We start from the raw sequence: 23,674 nt of genomic DNA on the forward strand, positions 1-23,674 counted from the left end.
CACAAAAGGGAGAGGGTATAACGAGGCACATCCTATCTCCTGTCCTGTCATGGCTGGGAACTCAGTTTGTAAGGTTTCTTCGGAGCCTGCATGGTCACCAGGGTGTCTGTTCAGTGGTTGGGAGTGCTAAGGACTTTATTTTTAGTTCTCAAGATAAACAAGAAATACTTTTAAAGTATAAGTATGTCCCAAATAGTTCATAGTATTTATCTGTATTTTATCTGGCCACCCTCCCCCCACCCCAAGTTTATAAAAAATACCACATGTACATATTTATAGCACAGGTGTTTTGAGTCATTTCAAGTTTATTTTATAAGATATAATTCTAACTTATTTTTTTCTTTTTTTTGAGACGATGTCTCACTCTTGTCCCCCAGTCTGGAGCACAATGGCACCATCTCAGCTCACTGAAACCTCCACCTTCTGGGTTCAAGTGATTCCCCCATCTCAGCCTCCCAAGTAGCAGGGATTACAGGTGTGTACCACCATACCTAGCTAATTTTTTGTATTTTTAAGTATAGATGGGGCTTCACCATGTTGGCCAGGCTGGTCTTGAACTCCTGACCTCAGGTGATCCGCGCGCCTCGGCCTCTCAAAGGGTTTAGATTACAGGAGTGAGCCACCGCACCCTGCTAACTTTTTCTTAAGTGGTTAGGAAGTTGTCCCAACGTTAGTATTGAATAATCCAGCAATTTCTCACTGATAAGGAAAACCATCTTATCATTCATCAAATTCTTTTATGTACTTTGGCCTCATCTTTCTATTCTGTTTTATTGATCACTTGTCTATTCTGTTTTATTCATTATGATTTTAAATTCTATTTATGATGCTTTGACATCTTGGGGGTCCACATCTCCCAGGGCTAGCTAATTCTTAGTGAACAACTTGCCTGTGAACAAGTTGTTTTAAATGCATTATTCTGTATGAAAACCAACCAATCTGGAGCCCATATCAGAAACTACCTTCTTATCTAACACACCAACCCAAAATTCCTCCTGCCCTAAACTGCAGCAGAGCCAGGTATTGGACAACCAGGGACCGCCTCTTTATCCCAGATCTAGTGAAATTATTCAGACTATCCAATTCTAAACCTGTTCAGATGCTTACCTGGCCTCACCCACTCCTTCCCAGGAGTACCACAAAAAGGCCCCGGCCCATGCGTTCCCCTGCTCCTTCTGCCTCTTGACTGACCCTGGTGCTTCTCTGTGTGGCTCTGCATGGTGTGGCATGCATCCTCCTTCTGGGAACTGTCAATAGTAAACCCTTCTTTCAAGGGAAGTTATCTGTGTCTGTCACCTTACCATGTCTGATGAGAATAAAATCCTTTTAAACATATATATGTGTGTGTGTGTGTGTGTGTGTGTGTGTGTGTGTGTGTGTGTGTATATATATATATATATATATTTTTTTTTTTTTTTTTTAGACGGAGTCTCGCTCTGTCTCCCAGGCTGGAGTGCAGTGGCACAGTCTCGGCTCACTGCAGCCTCTGCCTCCTGGGTTCAGGTGATTTTCCTGCCTCAGCCTCTGAAGCAGCTGGGATTACAGGTGCGTGGTACCATGCCTGGCTAATTTTTGTATTTTTAGTAGAGATGGGTATCACCATGTTGGCCAGGCTGGTCTCAAACTTCTGACCTCAAGTGATCTGCCCTCTTTGGCCTCCCAAAGTGCTGGGATTACAGGCACGAGCCACTGCACCCAGCCAAAATCCTTTTAAGTTTTAAAACATCTGTGCCAGTGCCATATTGTTTTAATTTCTAAAACTTTGTAATATATTTTAATGGATGGGCAAGTCCCTTCTCAATCTTATTTTTCAGATTTTTCCTGAATATTTTTATAGCTTTATGCTTCGATTTAATTTTAGAATTGCTTTCTAAATTCTAAGATAAGGTCTTCAGGGATTTTGAGTGGGAATATGTAAATTTTGACGTTAATTTGAGGGAAATAGGTGGATATGCCTTTACCAATATTATGAATGGAATATTTGCCCATTAAGTTTTCTAACTATTTAAAACAATTTTTTTTGAGATGTAGTGTCACTCTGTCACCCAGGTTTGAGTGCAGTGGCGTGATCTTGGCTCACTGCAACCTCCACCTCCCAGGCTCAAGTGATTCTCCTGCCTCCGCCTCCTGAGTAACTGGGACTACAGGCACGTGCCACAATGCCCAACTACTTTTTGTGTTTTTAGTGGAGATGGGGTTTCACCATGTTGACCAGGCTGGTCTTGAACTCCTGACCTCGAGTGATCCGCCCACCTCATCCTTCCAAAGTGCTGGGATTATAGGCATGAGCCACTGCATTCAGCCTCTAACTACTTTTTATTGTTTGGTGAGAATGAAATTGATTTTTGTATATTTGCTTTATAATTGGCTATGTTCCTGGACTCACTTAATATTTTCAATGGATTTTTTTGGGGATTTCTAGATATATAGTCATATTAACTTTATACGATGCTTACTTTGCCTCCTTCCTTCTAATATTTATATATCATTACTTGTGTTTCCCTAACTAAATTAACTAGGACTTTCAGAACAATGTTAATTAAGAGTTGTGACTGGGACCCTTGATTGTTCTTTGCTTAATGGAACTAGAGTTTCATTGTGAAACATGATGCTTAAAGTTGGTCTGAGACATTTTAAAATATCATAAGAATTTCTATTTTACAAAGGCTTTAAAAACTTAGTTATATGGATATAATATTTATCAAGTGCATTTTCATTATCTTTTAATATATGGTTTCCTTTTTCTACTTATTAATAAGATAAATTATATTAGTAGATTTTCTAATATTGATCTTTTTATTCCTGTAACTAATACCACTTGGTCATGGCATATTTTTATTTTAAACCATTATTATAGACTATTTCCTAGAGTAAATTACATTAATAGATTTATTAATATTGAACCATCCTAACATTCCTATAATAAACACCACTTGATCAAAGTATATTTCTATCTAATACACTGTTAAGTTGTCCTTGCTAATATTTTTAAGAGTATGAACTCCCAGCCTGTAAACTCAGTTGTATAAGAAATATAGCATTTTTTTTCTCTCTCTCTCTTTTTTTAGAGGTAGGGTCTTGCTGTGTTGTCCAGGCTGGAATGCAGTGGCCTATGGGCTCAAGCAATCCTGCCTCAGCCTCCCAAGTAGTTCAGACTACAGGCACATGCCACCACACCTGGTTTTTTATCTTTTTTAGTTTTTGAGATAGGGTCTTGCTATGGTGCCTAGGTTGGTCTGGAACTCCTGTCCTCAAGCTATCCTCCTGCCTCAGCCTCCCAAACAGCTAGGATTACAGGTGTGAGCCGCCATGCCCAGCAACATTTCTCATCCTGCCTCAATTTTATTTAGGAGTTTTGTAGCAATGTGAGTAAGGGAGGTTGGTCTTGTCTTTTTCTTTTCTGCACGATCCTTGTTGAGTTGAGGGGACAAGATCTTCTTAAAGAAAACCAAGGATATTTTCTTCTTTCTCTATGCCCTGGAACAGTTGTCCCTGTTAATTCATAGAACTGCCTAATACATAGGATGCATTATTCCCATTTCATACCTGAGGATAACTGAGGTTCAGACTGGCCGCCATTAAGCCTGATGTCAAGGTCTCTGGGAGATAAAGTTTGTTACAGAGAAGCAATGTAGCATGTTGGTTGTCTAAGCACATTTGTGCTGCTATAACAAAACTACTTGAGATGGAGTCATTTATAAAGAACAGACATTTTCTCACCGTTTTGGAGACTGGGAGGTCCAAGACCAAGGTGCTGACAGGTTTGGTGTCCAGGAAGGGCCTGCTCAGATTATGGTATCTTCTTACCATGACACCCTCATGTGGCACAAGGGGGAAGGGCAGAAAGGGGCCTAGCTAGTTCCTTTGAGCCCTTTCATCAGGGCACTAATCCCATTCACAAGGGCAGTCCCTCATGACTTTATCACCTCCCAAAAGGCACCGCCTGTTAATACCATCACCTTGGGGTTTCAGTTGCAGCATATGAGTTTTGGAGGGACACATACATCCAAACCATTGCAGTGGTTAAGAGTTTGAGCTCGGCGGGGCACAGTGGCTCACACCTGTAATCCCAGCACCTTGGGAGGTCTAGGTGAACGGATCACCTAAGTCAGGAGTTCGAGAACAGCCTGGCCAATATAGTGAAACCCTGTCTCAACTAAAGACACACAAAAATTAGCTGAGCGTGGTGGCACACGCCTATAATCTCAGCTGCTTGGGAGGCTGACGCAGGAGAATTGCTTGAACCCGGGAGGTGGGGGTTGCAGTGAGCTAAGATTGCACCACTGCATTCCAGCCTGGGTGACAGAGTGAGACACCACCTCAAAAAAAAAAAAAAAAAAGAGTTTAAGCTCTCAGGACAGGCTAACCAGTCAGGTGACCTTACTGGGGAGTCGGGAGACCTTCCCCTACAGTTCTCATGAGTTCTCATGTTAAGATGATTGAGTATAGAACTGAGAGCATTGCCTGGCATATAGTAAACACTAAATAGATGGGAGTTGGAAAACAGAATGGAACAAAACCAAACCCAGAAGGCGGAACCAGGAATCAGGCCAAGGGAGAAGAGCCGTTCTGAGGATGGCTGCTTCCAGGCTGAGGAAAAGCGTCAGGAACAATCTATCTCTGTCCTCAGTAGCACTCCTTCTGTGCCTTCCAGATTAGCGCCTCTTGCCAGAACAGAAACGCGGGGACCAGCTGAACAACTGGTTTTCTGCCTGGAGGCCTCGGATTCTCCTAAGCCAGGGCCCTACGTGGTCAATCCTGGCCTGGGATTGTATCAGAAGAAAGACTTCTGCAATCAAAGTAAAAGCACTTCTTTTTTTTTTTAAATAAAGTGACAGGGTCTTGCCCTGTTGCCTAGGCTGGAGTGCAGTGGCATGACCATAGCTCACCACAGCCTCAAACTCCTGAGCTCAAGGGATCCTCCTGCCTCAGCCTCCCAAGTAGCTAGGACTATTGGTGCACGCCACCATGCCAATCTAACTTTTTATCTTTATTTTTTTGTAGAGATAGGGTCTCACTTTGTTTCCCAGGCTGGTCTTGAGTTCCTGGGCTCAAGGGATCCTCTGCCTTGGTCCCTGAAAGTACTGAGATTATAGGCTTGAGCCATCTCACCTGGTTGCACTTCACGTTTTTACTGGTATGTCCTGAATAATGTAAAAAAAGGATTTGTGATGGTTAATTTTAGGCATCAACTCGACTGGGTTAAGGGCAACCCTGTTAGCTGGTAAAGCATTATTTCTGGGTATGTCTGTGAGGGTGGAAGAGACGGGCATTTGAACCAGTGGACTGAGTAACCTGATTCTCAGTGATTCACCCGCACCTGAATGACTGAGGGTCTAGATAAAACAACAAAGCAGAGGAGAGGAAAATTCACTCCCCTGGAGCTGGGACACTCATCTTCTCCCGCCCTTGGACGTCGGAACTCCAGGTTTTCTGGCCTCTGGACTCCAGGACTTGCACCAGTGACCCGCCAAGTTGTCAGGCCTTTGGCCTCAAACTCAGAGGTACACCATTGGCTACCCTGATCGCAGGCCTTTGGACTTGGACTGAGCTCTGCCACCACCAGCTTCCTTGACTCTTCAGCTTGCAGATGACATACCATGAGACTTCTCAGCCTCCATAATCATGTGAGCCAATTTCCACAGTAAATTTCCTCTCATCTGTCTATCCATCCATCTCATCTGTATCTATCTAATCTCTAGCTTTTTGTGTGTGTGTGTGTGTGTGTGTGTGTGTGTTTTTTTTTTTTTTTTTGAGGTGGAGTCTTGCTTTATCACTCAGGCTGGAGTGCAGTGGCAGTGGCTCCACCTCGGCTCACTGAAACCTCCGTCTCCCATGCTCAAGTGATCCTCCCACCTCAGCCTCCCAAGTAGCTGGGACTATAGGCGTGTGCCACCATGCCCAGCTAATTACTGTATTTTTAGTAGAGACAGGGTCTCACTATGTTGCCCAGGCTGGTCTTGAGCTCCTGAGCTCAAGGGATCCGCCTGCCTCAGCCTCCCAAACTGTTGGGACTACAGGTGTGAGCCACCGCACCCGTAATCTCTATCTCATCTCTATATCTGTCTGTCTGTCTATCTATCTATCTATCATCTATCTAATCTATCACCTATCTATCAATCTAATCTATCTTCTATCTAATCTATCATCTATCTAATCTACTTATCTATCCAGCCAATCCATCCATCCATCCATCCATCCATCCATCCATCCATCCATCCATCGATCCTATTTGTTCTGCTTCTCTGGAGAACTCTGACTAATAATACAGGATTCAATGAAGAATGCTCATACCTAAAGTTGCCTCTTGTCTCACTCACCTGCCAGCTGCCTTGAAGACTTAGCCTTTCACCCTCAACTCCCACCCCAGCTGGGTGATCATTCCCTCTCCTTCCAGCCCCCATTCCATTCCTTCTCTACATGCTGCTCACTCATGGAGCTCAGCCCCCAACATGACCTCCAAGGCAAGGTAGTTTGTTTTGGGCTCTGATTCGTCTCCCACATGAACCAGCCACTCCTAGAACTGGCTGACGCTGTTCTTTGATGTCCTTGAGGATGATTTTTGTTTGCAGAGAAGACTATTAAGAAGGTTTATTTTTGGTTTTAAAAATGGAGTCGATTTATTAAAATTACAAATTCAAAAACCTTGGTTCTTCCTTAGGCTTTTACGTTCAGCTTACAAATCTTATTATTCTATTTATAAGCCTAATAAATGTCAACAATAACTTTTAAGGTGACTTTGAATAACATTTGGTCCCACTTAAGAACTCAATTAAACACCTTTACAACTATAAAACCGTACTGATAAATTTAAATATATTTGATTTCTTTTTTAAGTATTTAAGTTTTCTCACTTAACAAGCAAAACTTCCCCAAGTACAAAATAATTCTTATCAATCTAGAAAATTAAACTAATAAATATGGTGAGCCTAAAACTCACTTAGATTTTCCAGTATTGTGCATTACTTTAATAGAATTTCAATTTGAAATCATAAGTCTTAATCAATTTCCCCATTACACATTTAAAATGGAGTTATAAGATTGTCATTCTAGTAGGCCAAATACTCTTAAATATTATAAATACATAAAACACTACGGTTTTGATGGTCTTAGACCTTTCTATACTTAATTTTACATAATAATCGCTAATGCTTGTATAGTGTTTACTATGTGTCAGGTTCTGTTCTAAGTGCTTTTCATGTATTGTGCATTAGTGCGTTTAATTCTCACGACCCGTGACCACACACCTCGAGTGGGCCTGGAAGGCTGCCTAGCAAGCACACTCCGTGCCGCAGACCCTTCACTCTCCCACGTGAAGTGAGTGTTTCACACATCCTGCTCTCTCGTCAACCTCCCAGCACCTCTCCCGTCTCATTCTCAGCCAGTGACCTGCCCTGCAAGGATCCACTGAGTCATCCCCACCAGCAAGCAGACATGCTGTGATTTCTCCCATCTCATAAAACACAACAAGACAAAACAAACGTTTTTGACCAGATTTTCCTGCCAGCTACTACCCCATTTTTTTCTTACTCACTGCTGCGGTAAAACTCCTCAAGAGAGTGGTGGGTTTGGCTCCCCATTCCTCTCCTTCCAGGCTATTCTAAACCCACCCTGTCATTCCTTCTCTTCAGCACTTGCCTCGATCATCTTCCTTCATCTTAGTGGACGGACCCAGCAGCAGCATCTGACATGCCCTCTCTTGCTGCAGACACCACTCCTAGGACGTCGCCTTATCTGGGTTTTCCTCCTACCTCACTGGTTACGCTAAGTCTCCTTGGTGGTTCCTCCTCTTCCCTCGTCTCTGTTCATGTTGGATGTCCTGGGTGTTGGCAAGTTCCACTGAAGCGCCTCTCTTCCCTATGTGCTCTCATTCCCTGGCTGGTCTTTAGTACATTTTCTTATATGCCTATGATTCCTAAAGTTTTATTGTCAGCCTAGAACTCTCTTCTCACTCCATACTCAAGTATCCAACCACCTAGTGGAGCTCTCTACTTGGATGTCTAATAGACATCTAAGAGCTAGGTGTGTGGTACGCACCTGTGGTCCTAGCTACTCCGGACACTGAGTGAGGAGGATTGCTTGAGCCAGGAGTTGGAGGCTGCAGTGAGTTGTGATCACGCCACTGCACCCCAAGCCTGGGCGACAGAGTGAGACCCTTTCTCAAAATAAATACATAAATAAAAGAAAAAAAATAGACATCTCAAACTGAACATGTTCGAAACTGAATTCCTGATCTTTTCCCCCACCCCAAAGCCTGCTCCACCTGGAGCACCGCCCCCCCACCTCAATTGATGAGTGTCCTTCCAATTGCTCAGACCAAAAACAGATGACTCCCCTCTCTTCCTCACACCCCATATTCCAGTTGGGAAATTCTGTTGGTTCTACTATCAAAATACATTCAGAATCTGGCCATTTCTTACCACCTCCGCTGTTACTTACTGCCTTTGTTTGAACCACTATGATCTTTCGCATGGATTGCTGCGATAGCCATTGCATTTCCTAACTGTTCTTCCTGTGTCTACCTTGTTCACTTATCTTCTAGTCTCAACATAGAATCCAGAGGGATTCTTTAAAATGTGATCAGATCATGTCCCTCCTCTGCTCAAAACCTTTGGTGGCTCCCATATCATTCAGAGTAAAAGCCAAAGTCCTTGCAGTGCCCTCCAGGGCTTGCCACCATCTGATTCCTTTCCTTTTTCTTTTTTTTTTTAGACGGAGTCTCACTGTGTTGCCCAGGCTGGAGTGCAATGGCGCGATCTCGGCTCACTGCAACCTCTGCCTCCCTGGTTCAGGCAATTCTTCTGCTTCAGTCTCCTGAGTAGCTGGGATTACAGGTGCACGCCACCATGCCTGGCTAATTTTTGTATTTTAAGTAGAGACAGCGTTCATCATGTTGGTCAGGTTGGTCTTGAACTTCTGACCTCGTGATCCACCTACCTTGGCCTCCCAAAGTGCTGAGATTACAGGTATGAGCCACTGCACCTGACCCTGATTCCTTTTCTGACTCCTTTCTCCCCTCCTCAGCTGCAGCCATCTGGTTTTCATGTTGTTTCTGCAGCACTCCCTGACAAGCTCTTGCCACAGGACCTTTGCACTAGCTGTTTGTTCCCTGTGCTGGGAGAGCTCTTTCCCCAGATATCTGCTTTGACTCACTCACTTCCTTCAAGTTCCCACTCAAAGCTCACCATCTCAATGCAACCAACTCTGACTACCCTAGGAATCTAGCAAGCCCTCCCTCCCCTCTTTCTCCCTCTTTCTCTGCTTTAGTTTTTCCTTCTTCCACAGCACTTATCATCTCCAAAAATACATATAATTTGCTTGCTTATTGCATTCGCTATTTGTCTCCCCCTGCGAGAGGTCAAGATCTTTGTTTTGGTCTCTGATGTCTACCAAATGCCTAGAATAATGCTTGGCATTTGGTAAGCACTCAATAAATACTTCTTGTATGTGTAATCCATGAGATAAATATATTTTTTACCACTTTTACAGTGTCTGAAGGATGCAGTCTGGGGCCTGGCCCCAGAAGCTGAGGCACAAAGAAGATAACAAACTTAATCAAGATTACCCAGCCAGTAGGTAGTGGAGCTGAGAGTTGAACTAAGAATCCGTGCGTTTAGCCGCTACTTTAAATTGCTTCATTGAAACTTACAAAATGGGAGCCTCATGTAGGCTGCTCCCTGGATTCCAGTGACTCACATGATCTAATTATTCTCTTCACCCTGAGAATGCTGCACTCTTACTCAGATTGGGGCTAGGTTTCACATTTCTTTGTCTCCTAAGATATGTAAACATGGTATTTCGTTTTATAACAAAGACCTTTGAACTGGATTGGATCTTTCATTCTGTCATGTTCTTGAGACCCCACAACTCCATGGACAGGATGTGAGCACCCCGGAGACAGATCTTGTTGGAAATTCTGTTTGTTCCTTACTGATTCCCCCGTGCCCAGAGCAAGGTGGGTGCTCAAGTATGTGTTAAATGTCGTATACATGACATTTTGAGATGGTATCCAGTTAAATTTTAGCCTTGTGGCCTTGTCTGACTTGAGGTCACGGTTCATCATGCCTCAAGTCAGGCAATGAAAATGGGAAGGAACCAGTAGAGTACAGAACAGATTGGGAAATCTTCCCATTTTCATTGTCTGAAAGTGCTGGAGTGCCTGCAGGGCATGGTGATCATCCACAGGTTTATGACTCCTTGGGTAACTGCCCTCAGCGCCATGTGACCTGGGTGGAGTTATCGATCACAGTGCCCCAGTTGCCTCAGTCATGAAGTGGAGGAGCGTGACCCAACCTAGGCTGGGCCCCAGACTGCATCCTTCAGACACTGTAACGACTGACCCTGCAACTCAAGCTGGACAAGCAGCCTATGGTTTTTATTATTGTTGTTCCGATTATTACTGTTATAATGAACAGGATAGGTCAGTCCTTGTTCTTATGTTTCACAAGGGAATGTAGGGTAGGCTGTCGGCGAGCTGCCTCTGAGATTGCTAGTGGATGCCTTTCTGGTTGTGTGGACAATGTCTTAGTGCACTCATGCTGCCTTAACAAAATACCTGAGACTGGATCATTTGTAAGGAACAGAAACTGATTTTCACAGTTTTGCAGGCTGGAAGTTCAAGATCAAGGTGCTGGCAGGTTCGGTGTCTGGTGATGGGTTGGTCCCTGCTTCTAAGAGGGTGGCTTGTTGCTGCATCCTCCAGAGGGGACGAATGCTGTGTCCTCCCATGGCGGAAGCCACAGAAGGGCAAAAGAGCCTAGCTAGTTCCCTTGAGGCCTTTTATAAGGGCACTGCTCCCATTCATGCAGATGGGGCCCTTATTGATTTATTTTTTATTTTTTTGTTTATTTATTTATTTTTTGAGACAGAGTTTTGCTTTTGTTGCCCAGGCTGGAGTGCAATGGTGCAATCTCGGCTCACCGCAACCTCTGCCTCCCAGGTTCAAGTGATCCTCCTGCCTCAGCCTCCTGAGTAGCTGGGATTACAGGCATGTGCCACCCCGCCCAACTAATTTTGTATTTTTAGTAGAGATGGGGTTTCTCCATGTTGGTCAGGCTGGTCTCGAACTCCCAACCTCAAGTGATCCGTCTGCCTTCCCCTCTCAAAGTGCTGGGATTACAGGCGTGAGCCACTGCACCCAGCCTATTTTTTTGAGACAGGGTATCTCTCTGTTGCCCAGGCTGGAGTGTAATAGTGTGATCTTGGCTCACTGCAACCTCTGCATCCCAGGCTTAAACGTTCCTCCTGCCTCGGCCTCCCAGGTAACTGGGACTACAGGCATGCACCTCTATGCTTGGATAATTTTTTGTATTTTTTTGTAGAGAGAGGGTTTTGCGATGTTGCCCGGGCTGAGAGCCCTTCTGTCTTAATCACCTCCTGGAGGCCTCACCTCTGGGTACGATCACACTGGGTTTTAGTTCCATCCTTATGAGTTTTGGGGGACACATACATCCAAACCATAGCAGAGACTATGTGTAACATGAAGGAGTGGAGCCAGCACACAAAAAAAGGTAGAGAGAGAGATACAGATGGAGGAGGAGGAAGGAGGGAGGGAGGAAGAGAGGGAGGGAAAAAGGAAGGAAGATCGGGGAAGAGGAAAACACAGAGAGAGAGACTTATGACTTGTTTTAATGAGAGCTTTTCAACAGCCTTTTAAATCTTTTCTTTGATTATTGTTCTCTTCAGCTTTTCTACTTCTTGAGTCAATTTTGATCATTTATATTTTGATTGACTATCAGTCTCCCGTGGACTAAGACATTTGTTGCCATAATGCTATCTTTTCAATTATTTAGTAACTTCTATAATCATAGTGATATCTCCTTTCTCATCCTTTATATATACATTTTTTCTCTCTTTTTTACTTATTTAAGCTTGCAAGTGATTTTGTCAAAGCTGGAGTACAGTGGTGCGATCATAGGTCACTGTAGCCTCAACCTCTTATTGATCCTCCCACCTCAACCTTCAGAGTTGCTGGGACTACAGACTTGCACCACCATGCCTGGCTAATTTCTTTTTCTTTTTTTTGTAGAGACAGGCTCTCGCCATATTGCCCAGGCTGGTTTTGAACTCCTGGGCTCAAGTGATCTGGTGGCCTTGGCCTTCCAAAGGGTTAAGATTACAGGCATGAGCCACTGTGCCAGTCAATTTTGTGCTTTTATTTATTTTTATTTATTTTTGTTATCTTTATCTCTATTTTTTGAAACAGTCTCGCTCTGTTGCCCAGGCTGGAGTGCAATGGTGCAATCTCGACAAGCTGCAACCTCCACCTCCTGGGTTCAAGTAATTCTCCTGCCTCAGCCTGCCAAGTAGCTGGGATGACAGGCGCGCCACCACGCCCGTCTAATTTTTGCATTTTTAATAAAGACGGGGTTTCACCATGTTGGCCAGGCTGGTCTTGAACTCCTGACCTTAAGTGATCTGCCCACCTTGGCCTCCCAAAGTGCTGGGATTACAGACATGAGCCACTGAGCCCGGCTGATTTTGTGCTTTTAAAAAGTATTTTCAAAGAGTCAGTTTAAAAATGTATCCTATTAACTGATTTTTTTCTTTCTTTTCTACTTCATTAATTTCTTATTTTATCTTTATTAATTTTCTTCTACTTTCTTTTGTCGTGGTCTTTTTCTAGGTTCTTAAGTTGCATATTTATAATTAATTTATTTTCAGTTTTTGTTTTTGTTTTTTGTTTTGTTTTGTTTTGTTTACTTTTGTTTTTGAGATGGAGTTTCACTCTTGTCACCCAGGCTGGAGTGCAGTGGTGCAATCTCGGCTCACTGCAACCTCTGCCTCCCAGGTTCAAGTGATTCTCCTGCCTCAGCCTCCTGAGTAGCTGGGATTATAGGCATCTGCCACCACGCCCAGTTAATTTTTTTATTTTTAGTAGAGACAGGGTTTTGCCATGTTGGCCAGGCTGGTCTTGAACTCCTGACCTCAGGTGATCCACCCGCCTCGGCCTCCCAAAGTGCTGGGATTACAGGCATGAGCCACTGCGCCCGGTCATATTTTCAGTTTTTTTAAGCAACAAAATTATTTAAAGTTATAAATTATCTTTGGACTACTGGTCACTACCCTATAGGTTTTGTTTTAAAGGGTTTCTCTTTTAACTAATTTGATTATTGTAATTTCTGGTTGGATTTCCTCTTTGACCTCAGGTATTTCCCCTCACTCACTTTTCCTGGCTAATTCTTATTTGTTCATCAGATTTCAGCTTAGTCTTTATTCCTCAGGAAGGTCTTCTTGATCCCCAAATTGAGTTAAGGCTCCTTATTGTAAACTCTTATAAAATCGGCCCTTCTTTCCTTCTTTCCTTCCTTCCTTCCTTCCATCTTTCCTTCCTTCCTTCCTTCCTTCCTTCTTTCCTTCCTTCCTCCCTTCCCCTTTTCCTTCCTTCCTTCCTTCCTTCCTCTCCCTCCTTCCTTCCTCCCTCCCTCCTTCCCTGCTTCCTTCCTCTCCCTCCCTCCCTCTCTCTCTCTCTCTTTCTTTCTTTTCTTTCTCCTCCCCCTTCCCTCCCTTCCCTTCTCTTCCCTTCTTCTTTTCTTTTCTTTTTTTCTTTTCTTTCTTCTTATGTTTGAGACAGACTTTCACTGTTGCCCAGGGTGAAGGGCACTGGTGTGATTATAGCGCACTGTAGCCTCCAACTCCAGGGCTCAGGCAATCCCCCTGGCTCAGCCTCTGGAATAGCTAGGACCACAGGAGTGCACCATCACTCCCAGCTAATTTTTTGTTGTTTGTAGATATGAGGTCTAGTTATGTTGCTGATCTCAAATTCCTGACCTCAAGTGATCCTCCTGCCTCGGCCCCTCAAGTAGCTGAGATTACAGGCGTCAGCCATCGCCAATAGCCTCTTCTTCTTAATACATATCATAAGTGATTATTTGTGGGGTTATCTGTTTACCCTCTGCTTCCTCACCAGACTAGAAGCTCCTGAGCGCAGGGGGCCGTGTGTCTCTTTCTCTGCTGTATGCATCCTCGGCAAACCAGCCAGTGCCTGACACATAGTGCTATGCAACATGTGTTTATTGAATGAAAAATGGTTGTTAATGGGAATGCAAAACAGAACAACTCTTTTGGAGGGAAACTTGGCTACACCTTAAAAAATACATGATTACGGCCAGGCACAGTGGCTCCCGCCTGTAATCCCGGGACTTTTGGAGTCCGAGGCAGGTGGATCACGAAGTCAGGAGATTGAGATCATCCTGGCTAACACAGAGAAACCCTGTCTCTATTAAAAATACAAAAAAAAAAAAAATTATCCAGGCGTGGTGGCACGCACCTGTAGTCCCAGCTACTCAGGAGGCTGAGGCAGGAGATTCGCTTGAACCCAGGAGATGGAGGCTGCAGTGAGCGGAGATTGCACCACTTCTCTCCAGCCTGGGCGACAGAGTGAGACTCTGTCTCAAAAATAAATAAATAAATAAATAATTACTTGTATATTAATATATTAATATTTACCTTTTGGCACAGTAATCCCGCTTCTCGAGTTCTAACCTAAAGGTACACAGATAAAAATACCAAAATGACTTATGCACATTGTGGCATTATTTGAAATTTTGGAAACAATCCAAATGTTCATCAGTAAGAGACGAACTGGGCCGGGCATGGTGGCACATGCCTGTAATCCCAGCACTTTGGGAGGCCGAGGAGGGCAGATCACATGAGGCCCGGAGTTTGAGACCAGCCTGGCCAACATGGCGAAACCCCATCTCTACAAAAAATACAAAAATTAGCCAGGCGTGGCAGCATGCACCTGTATTCCCAGCTACTAGGGAGGCTGAGGTGGGAGGATGGCTGAAGTCCAGGAGGTTGAGGCTGAGAGCCCTCATGTCTTAATTACCTCCTGGAGGTCTTAATAGTTCATCTTCATCTGGAAATCTTGTTGTTAATAAAAATACTGGCATTATTTTTGAAACTATTTTATAAAAATTATAGGATAATGCAAATAAGCAATTGTTAGTGCTAGAATCTAAAATCTTCAGTGTATGAGAAAAAAGATATGAAGGTAAGACCAAAGAGATTAAATAAATACCCTGAAACGTTAGATTGGAATTGCAACTATCAGGAGAAACTCTTAATCCTTTCATTTTTCCTGTTCAAAAGTATGTATTTCCTAGCTCTGTCCACTGAAAAGGTTTAGAAACAATAATAACCAGGCAGCAATGTGTGCACTTGTGCCCAGATTGTGTTCACCATCTACCAAGAACCAGGGCTCCTTGGAGGCATGGTAGATTCCAGGTCTGGGAATCTGCCAGACAGCCTGCTTCTTTTGAAGCAGACACATGGCCGGGCACGGTGGCTCACACCTGTAATCCCAGCACTTTGGGAGGCCAAGGCGGGTGGATCATGAGGTCAGGAGTTCAAGACCAGCCTGGCCAATATGGTGAAACCCCGTCTTTGCTAAAAATGCAAAAATTAGCTGGGCGTGGTGGCATGCGCCTGTAGTCCCAGATACTCAGGAGGCCGAGGCAGAAGAATCACTTGAACTTGGAAGGCAGAGGTTGCAGTGAGCTGAGATTGTGCCATTGTACTCCAGCCTGAGCATCAGTGGGAGACTGTTTCAAAAAAAAAAACAAAACAAAAAAACAGCATACAGCCTGGGACATCCTGTTGGGCCAGAAAGCAAGGACATCGTAAAAGAGTAATGGGATCACATCCAAAAGGCATAGGGGTAAACAAGAAGGGACACTCACTGGCTAAAGATGGGACAATTTATCATCAGAAAGAATAATGACTGAAATTGATTGAAACATACTATGTAAACACTCATTTGCTCATACTGATAGAGAGAAAGCCCTAAATCAAACACGTATCATTAAACGCCACTGGAGATAACCAGGGTGCAATTCCTTGTCCTGAGAATTAGCAATGGAAAGAAAGAATTAGGCCCTCATCCTGTCATTTTTCTACTATTGCATCTCAATTTAAAAGCCCTAGTTTATGAGGGAAAGTTCTTTATTTAAAAATTCCAGATAATAAATGTGAAAGGATTGGTAGGATTAGAAAACCATCTTTTTTACAACTCCTAATAAAATGATGGATTCAGGCAATAATCCCCTATGGATGAAATTATTAATGTGAAAGGTTGACGGAGAATTTCATAATGGAGGGATCAGATTGTCACACCTGAGCCCATGGGCCCACCCTAGCACTGCTCTTGTATCTCCTGACATGAAGCCACGTGCAGTATACAGCCCCATGCAGAGAACAGGCTGCCTTAGTTTGGATTTCCCAAAAAAGCAGACTCTATCTAGGAAAAGGATCGGGGTGCAGGTGATTTATTTGGAAGATGATCCCAGAAAGCATCCATCTTTAAGGGAATAGGGAAGTGAGGCAGGGAAAGGCAGAAAGCCGATAAAAAGTGAATTAATGAGTGGGTCTCTACTCCGGGAACTGGAGCTCCGTTCCTCTGGGGGCCCTCTGAAAGGCTATACAGAATATGTTGGAAACCTTCCCTAGAGAGGTGAGGAGCTGCGCTATTTAGCCACCAATCTCCACCCAACGCTGATCAAAGGCTGCTTGGGGATGTTAACTCCCTGGCTCTTCTCAGGAGCAGAAAATGCCCTCGGGTTGCAAGACCCAGAAGGTCTGCAGGTGGCCTCCAGCACTGACCCACGGAACATGGTGGGACACCAACAGTGCCTGCTCTGGCGCCTTGCCAGAAGAGTTGGATCTGAGGCCGGACTTCTATCTACAGGAAATACAAGGGATAGAGAAGCAAGTAAATGATACCACAAGGAGGCAAGTAGATGCACCCAGGCCGTGGGGCTCCACAGGACCAATGATTCCTTCCACGAGGGTGTTCTCTGAGCTGGTTTCCACTGTAGGCAACTGGGCATATCCTGCTGGGGCCCCTTGGAGAAACCATGAGGAATACCCTCAGAATTGTTCCACAGAAGGTCGGAAAGCTGATGCATTTATCCATGATTCCAGTCCCTCATTGCTGAGGGTTGCCCCAGGCACATCAACTTACTGAACTTTTAAGCTGTGTCTGCTGGAGGGTTGAGTGGCCTTCTGCAGCTAAGGAGAAAGCCCAGAGGCAGAAAAGCTGAGGGAAGCTGCAGGGTGCATTTGAAATGAGATTCAAGCAGGGTGCACACAACGGTCCCCCTGAATGCCCTGAGTCAAGTGGGCCAAGCAGGTGTGAGGAGCGCCCCACCAAGGTCTGTACGGTGTCTCAGCAGACGAGTTCCTGCTGCAGATGCACTTACGGCCTTGCTAGGTGCCTCCAGCAGATGTGAGAGCTCTGGCCCTCACCACATACCAGAATTTCTCAGTGTGGGCTGTAACAGATATGTAGGCTCCCCATGGTGTGTGGGCGTGTGTGTGCGCACGCGTGTGTGTGTGTGCGTGTGATATGAAAGTGCTTTGTAGCCCTGCCTTGCTCTTAGAAGTACCCAATATTTCTCAGAGTAGTTTTCCTGGACCCAACCCATTTCTTCCTTGCAGACAGGGGCTCTGTGACACTCGAGCTTGGACATGCCACTTCCCTGCTTAAGGTCATCCAAGTGGCACTGATGGCTTCTGAGTTCCCAGACCCTGAGATGCTGGAGTAGGGCTGGAGGATGGGCCATTCCTGGGCTGCCTGAGTCAAGCACCTGGGCCCGTGGGTCTTACAGGGGTCTCAAGAGGTTGATGGGGTGTTGAGGTCCTGAAGGGAGTACCATGGAGCTGGCCTCCTTCACGGGCCCCTACCCCTGTCCTTGTCTCTGTCTATCTCTCACCTCTGCTTCTCTTGGTCTCACTTTTCCCATCTCTTTGTCTGCCTCAGTGTCCTCTTCTCTCCCTCCCATCACTCCTCTGTATCGGTTTCCCTACCCCTGGCCCCTCTTCTTTCTCGGTCCTGGCCCTGCCCTCCACCCGCCTCTAACTCCATAGCTCTTTGCACCCCTCCTCCTCCCTCACAATAGGTTTTTTTTTGTTGTTGTTTGTTTTTTTGTTTTTGATGGAGTCTCCCTCTGTCACCCAGGCTGGAGTGCAGTGGCGGAATCTTGGCTCACTGCAACCTCCGCCTTCCGGGTTCAAGCAGGTCTCCTGTCTTAGCCTCCTGAGTAGATGGGATTACAGGTGTGCACCACCATGCCTGGCTAAATTTTGTATTTTTAGTAGAGATGGGGTTTCACCAAGTTGGCCAGGCTGGTTTCAAACTCCTGACCTCAAGTGATCTGCTTGCCTCGGCCTCCCAAAGTGCTGGGATTACAGGCGTGAGCCACTGTGCCTGACCCCTCATAATAGTTTTCTGCCTTCCTATCGAGAGTCAGTTTTCAAGACAAAACAAAACAAAACAAAACAAAACCCACCACAACCTAAAAAACTCTTAGAAACATATTTTAATCACAAACATGCAACACAGAAGCATTAAAAGTTGGATAGAGGAAAAAATTCATAATCCCTTTACCCTAACTCGGCAGCTGTGGTCAATTTTGATGATTCCCTTTCAACCTTTTAAAATGACTTTTTCAATATAGCATCCTATACTTTGATTTTACATTCTGCTTTTTTAATCTTAATAATAAATCCCTTCAGTGGCTTCCAGTTTCTGAGCCAAACCAAAGCGCCTTTACGATGACCGGCAAGGCCCTGAGTGATGGCCTACTGGTTCCACCTTCCCTCTGGGGATCTCCCTGGCGTGCCCTCCTCTCAGACCCCCTCCCTCCTCCCTGCCACTCTGCTCCAGCTACAGTGGCATCACTTTCTCAAACATGCTAAGCATGGGCTCCCACCTCCCCCCAGGGCCTTCACACTGGCTATTCCCTGTTCCTGGAGTGTCTTATCCCCAGAATATGCATGGGCCACTTCTCACTTCTTTCATGGGTCACTCAAGGATCGTGCTCTCAGTCCAGCCTATCATGATCCCCACCTCAACGGCAACATTCCCAACTTTACTCCCAATCCAGTTTTTCATAACAATGATGTTGCAAAACCATTCTACACACACATGTCGGACAGGCCCCTTTGCTCATGACTTTCTCAACCATCCCCTGGTTGGACATTTTGGTTGAAGTGGAATTGCTGGGTTTAAAAGTGTACACATTTAAAATTTCAATAGAATTACCAAATTGCCCTTTCCTAAGCCTTCACCCATGGATAATTCCACCAATGGCAAAGGAGGGTGCTGTTTTCCCTTTTCTGCCTTTTAAATTTTTGCCAGTTTGCTAAGCAAAATGTATCTTATTGTTGTTTTAACTTGCATTTTTCTAATTAGAACAGTCACCGAACATCTTTTCATATACTTACTAGACATCTGTATTTCTTCTGTGAATTCTCTTTTCCATATCTTTTGCCAATTTAGTTATTAGGTTGTTGGCCTCTTTTTGTTGATTTATAGGAGCTCTTTATATATTGTGAATCACTTTAGCCCGGGTAGATTATACCATTATCTAGTTCTACCCAAGGACAGCTTGCAGGCGGTCTTCACTCCATATTACTGCCTCCTCTGTGGGTATCAAAGATCCCACCCTTGGTTTGGGAGGCTGGTGAATGTCCTGAGCCATGTGAAAAGGGAAGGCATTACTAGGGATAAGTGTGGGTGGGGGTCCTCAGCAAAGTATCAGGACATGGGTAGGTATCACGCCTGCTGAGCACTCCAGACAGCTGTCAATGAAGGCCCTCATCAGACAGTGCAGAGCTGAATGGCTGATATGGTTTGGATTTGTGTCCCCGCCTAAATCTCATGTTAAATTGTAATCCCCAGTGTTGAAGGAGGGGTCTGGTGGAAGGTGATTGGATCATGGGAGTGGACATCCCCTTTGCTGTTCTCGTGATAGTGAGTTCTCATGAGATCTGGTTGTTTAAAAGTGTGTAGCACCTCCCCTTCACTCTCTTCCTTCTTTTCTGACCATGTAAGATGTGCTTGCTTCCCCTTACCTTCTGCCATGATTTTAAGTTTCCTGAGGCCTCCCCAGCCATGCTTCCTGTACAGCCTTCAGAGCCATGAGTCAATTAAACCTCTTTTCTTTATAAATTACCCAATCTCAGGTAGTTCTTTACAGCAATGAGAGAATGGATTAACACAATGACTAATGTGGCTCTTCAGCCAAGGTGGCCTGTCATATCCAGTTGACTGGCCACAGAAGGGTTGCTGGTGATGGCCCAGTCCCCAGGAAGCTCTTCAGTAGTGGTGACAGAGTGGGCTTAGCTGTCTCTGGGCACTGAGTCCACTCCTCTCCGTAGGTCCCACAGGTCCAGTTCCCCATCCTGGATCCCCCTGACCTCTTCCAAGGTCATCTCACTCCTACTGTCTTTCTCTTTCCCAGCTCAGTGACCCCATTTACTTCCCTCAGGGAAACACAACCTAGGTCTTCTCCATTCCCTCTTAATCCACCGTTAAGGCATAAATTTTATCTTCAGCTTCCTCCAAGACCTTCCCTTTTGATTTTCAAGAGCATTTTCTTCTCTCAGCAAAAGTAGCCTCTAGCAAATCAAAAGACTTTGCTTTTCAAAAGTGTGATTTCTGATGTGGGCTTCAGTAGACTATCCGGAAAGTTAAAAAAACAATGACATCTAAACACTGACTGTTTCTCTCTCTTTATATTCCCGCTATAAAAGCACAAATTCTCCTGGAGGTAATTTTAAATTTCTGATTGATGTGAGGAAGTGGGAAAAATAAAAGCAAAATTGTTATTATTTCGAGATATGTTTTTGTTGCATTTCTGCATGTCTATGGTGGGTTTGTTTTCCCCGCCTGTTATTTGTCTTTTAACTTTGCTCATCGAGTCCTTCTGTTATTCAGAAGTTAAATGTTTTTATGTAGTCAAATCTGCCCATCTTTCTTACTTTTCTTCTAATGATTTTATGGGCTTTTTTATATTGAGTTCTTTAAATTCAAGGGACTTTGTGTGTGTGTCTGGTGGAGGTAGAGTTCAAATTTTCTGTTTTTAAAATTGCAGAGCCATTTGTCCTAACACCATTTATTAAATAGTTTATCTTTTCCTCATGGATTTGAAATGCTACATTTATGATTGATAGATAGAATTTATCTTGTTTTGTAAGGTGTCTTTATTTCTGGCTTGACGGTTTTCTCATTTTTATTCATTAAAATTTTTTTCTTGTGGGGAAGGGAGAATGGGGAGTTGGTGTTTATGGGTACAGAGTTTCAGTTGGGAAGATGGAAAGTTCTGGAGATGGATGGCGGTGATGTGGTTACACATCAGTGTAAAGGTACTGAATGCCATTGAACTGTGCACTTAAACATGGTTTAAATGATAAATATTATGTGATATATATTTTACCACAATGAAAACTACTGAAAATTTTTTCTTGGATATTCTATTCTTGTGTATTTTCTTTGTATTTTTTTCCTTCTGGATTAACCTGAAAATCAGCTTGTCAAATTCCATTTAAAATGCCTTTATTTTTTATTTTTTTAGAGACAGGATCTTGCTCTGTCCCAGGCTGGAATGCATGGTGTGATCAGGGCTCACTGCAGCCTTGAACTCCTGGGCTCAAGGGATCCTCTTGCCTCAGCGTCCTGAGTAGCTGAGAACTACAGGCTCCTGCCACCATGCCCAGTTATTTTTATTTTTTATTTTTTATTTTTTTGAGACGGAGTTTCGCTTCACTCTTCTTGCCCAAGCTAGAATGCAATGGTGCAATCTCGGCTCACTGCAACCTCCGCCTCCCGGGTTCAAGCGATTTTGCCTCAGCCTCCCGAGTAGCTGGGATTACAGGTGCATGCCACCACACCCAGCTAATTTTTTGTATTTTTAGTAGAAATGGGGTTTCACCATGTTAGCCAGGCTGGTCTTGAACTTCTGACCTCAGGTGATCCACCTGCCTCAGCCTCCCAAAGTGCTGGGATTACAGGCGTGAGCCACCAGGCCTGGCCCATGCCCAGTTAATTAATTTTTTTTTATTTATTTATTTATTTTTTTTTTTAGAGACAGGGTCTTGCTATGTTGCCCAGGCTGGTCTCAAATTCCTGGCCTCAAGTGGTCCTCCCACCTTGGCCTCTGGAAGCATTGGGATTACAGGTGTGAGCCACCATGCCTGGCCAAAAATTGCCTTTGCTATTTTGATTGGAATCACATTAAATTTGTAGATTACTCTGAAGAGAAATGACATCTTTACAGTACTTTTTCCACCCAGGAGCATGGCATGTCTCTCCGTTGATTCAGATCTCCTTTTATGACCTTCAATAAAGCTTCATAATTTTATTCATGTCAGCTTATTCCTAGATTTGTGATGGCTTGTGTTGCCACTGGGAACGGAATTCTGAGTATGACCCAGGGACTGTTGCTCAGTTCTGTCCCCAGCCCAGCCTCTGGGATGCATGACTGGCTCCAAAAGACACCTGAGACAGGAAGTACCAGCTGCAAGAGTCATTCACTGTTGCAAGCCTCGGCAACAGGAAGCAGGTGGATCCAAGCTAGAGGCTTGGCAGCCAGAGGGAGGAGAGAGGCTGGGATAAGCTGAAAGAGCTGGCAAGGTCAAGAGGAGGGACCTTCAGGATCAGGGGAACCAGAGCTTATAATTAAGCGGGTCAGAAAGAGGGAGAATCTGAAATGCTGGAGATCGGGGCTGGTGCTCAGAATGAATGCTGATGTAGCTCAAATGCCTCTTTCGTGCTGCAGCACAGATTGTGGCTTTGGAGCCAGGAGACCAGAGTTTGAACCCTGACCCTGTCACTCACTGTCTAAGTCACTTAGTTTCTAGGAAACCCAGTCTCCTCACCAGCAAAATAAGGGTGATTTCTAATCATATGTTTAATTGTTTAATTATGTGTCTGTCTTGCACTGGACTGGAGCTCCACAAGGGCAGGGACCATGTGGGTTTAATTCATTAATGTGCAGGGCTGCAGCCAGCCCATGCAGTGCTTTTGAGGGAATTAGAAAAAGGAATCCTTTGGGGCAGATGCTGCTCTCTGAGCCCACGGCTTGGCAAACGGTCCCTGGGCTGGATCTCAGCCCTACTTGCCCCTGGGCTGTGTGCCCTTGTGCCAGGAACAGCCTGCCCTGGTGTTCAGTGCTTAGCACAGGCTGGCACCGGGGAAGTGCTCATGCAATATATTGAGTAAATAGATGATTAGATGTGGCGGTTTAGAGAGAGAGACAGAGAGAGAGAGAGAGAGAGAGAGAGAGAAGCCAGGTATTTCTGGGAGCCCTTGAGGGGGTCTCACTTGTGCTCCTCTCCTTCCAGGTGCTGTTTAACATGGAATTTTCCAAGTGCTTCATTTCATGTATTTCTGCAAGGGCCAGAGATGGTGTCCACAAGTCCCAAGGCTGCAACAGGAATGGGCTAGTCTGATGACCTGATGCGATAGACCCCCATTTGCACAAGGCCTGGGGAGCTTCCATGAAGCATTCTGCCTAGGGAAGGTGGGACCCTGACTTGGTAACAAAGCCTTGAGCAACCCAAGGAAGTGCTACCCAAGTGCCAACCAAAGGAAGAGCAGAGAAGAACATTCTAGGCAAGGGGATAAAGATCCAAAAACCCTGGTGCTGCACAGAGGTGGCTCGGCCCTTCAGAGAGCTGAACACTGGGCAGCATGGCTGGGCCTCTGCACATCACTTCATAGGACCTTCTTTCATTTGGTGCCCTCTGGGATTTCCTGCAACTGTCCTCTTCTTTGTGAACTTTATGAAGTTTGGATAACTGAGACATACCCACTGCACCTCTGTATCTGCCAACGCATACTACAGCTCTTTGTATGGGGCCAGCCCAGGGGTTGATAGAGTCATCCCAC

The sequence above is a fragment of the Macaca mulatta genome, chromosome 1, assembly GCF_049350105.2.
Source record: "Macaca mulatta isolate MMU2019108-1 chromosome 1, T2T-MMU8v2.0, whole genome shotgun sequence".
NCBI classification, from domain to species: domain Eukaryota; kingdom Metazoa; phylum Chordata; class Mammalia; order Primates; family Cercopithecidae; genus Macaca; species Macaca mulatta.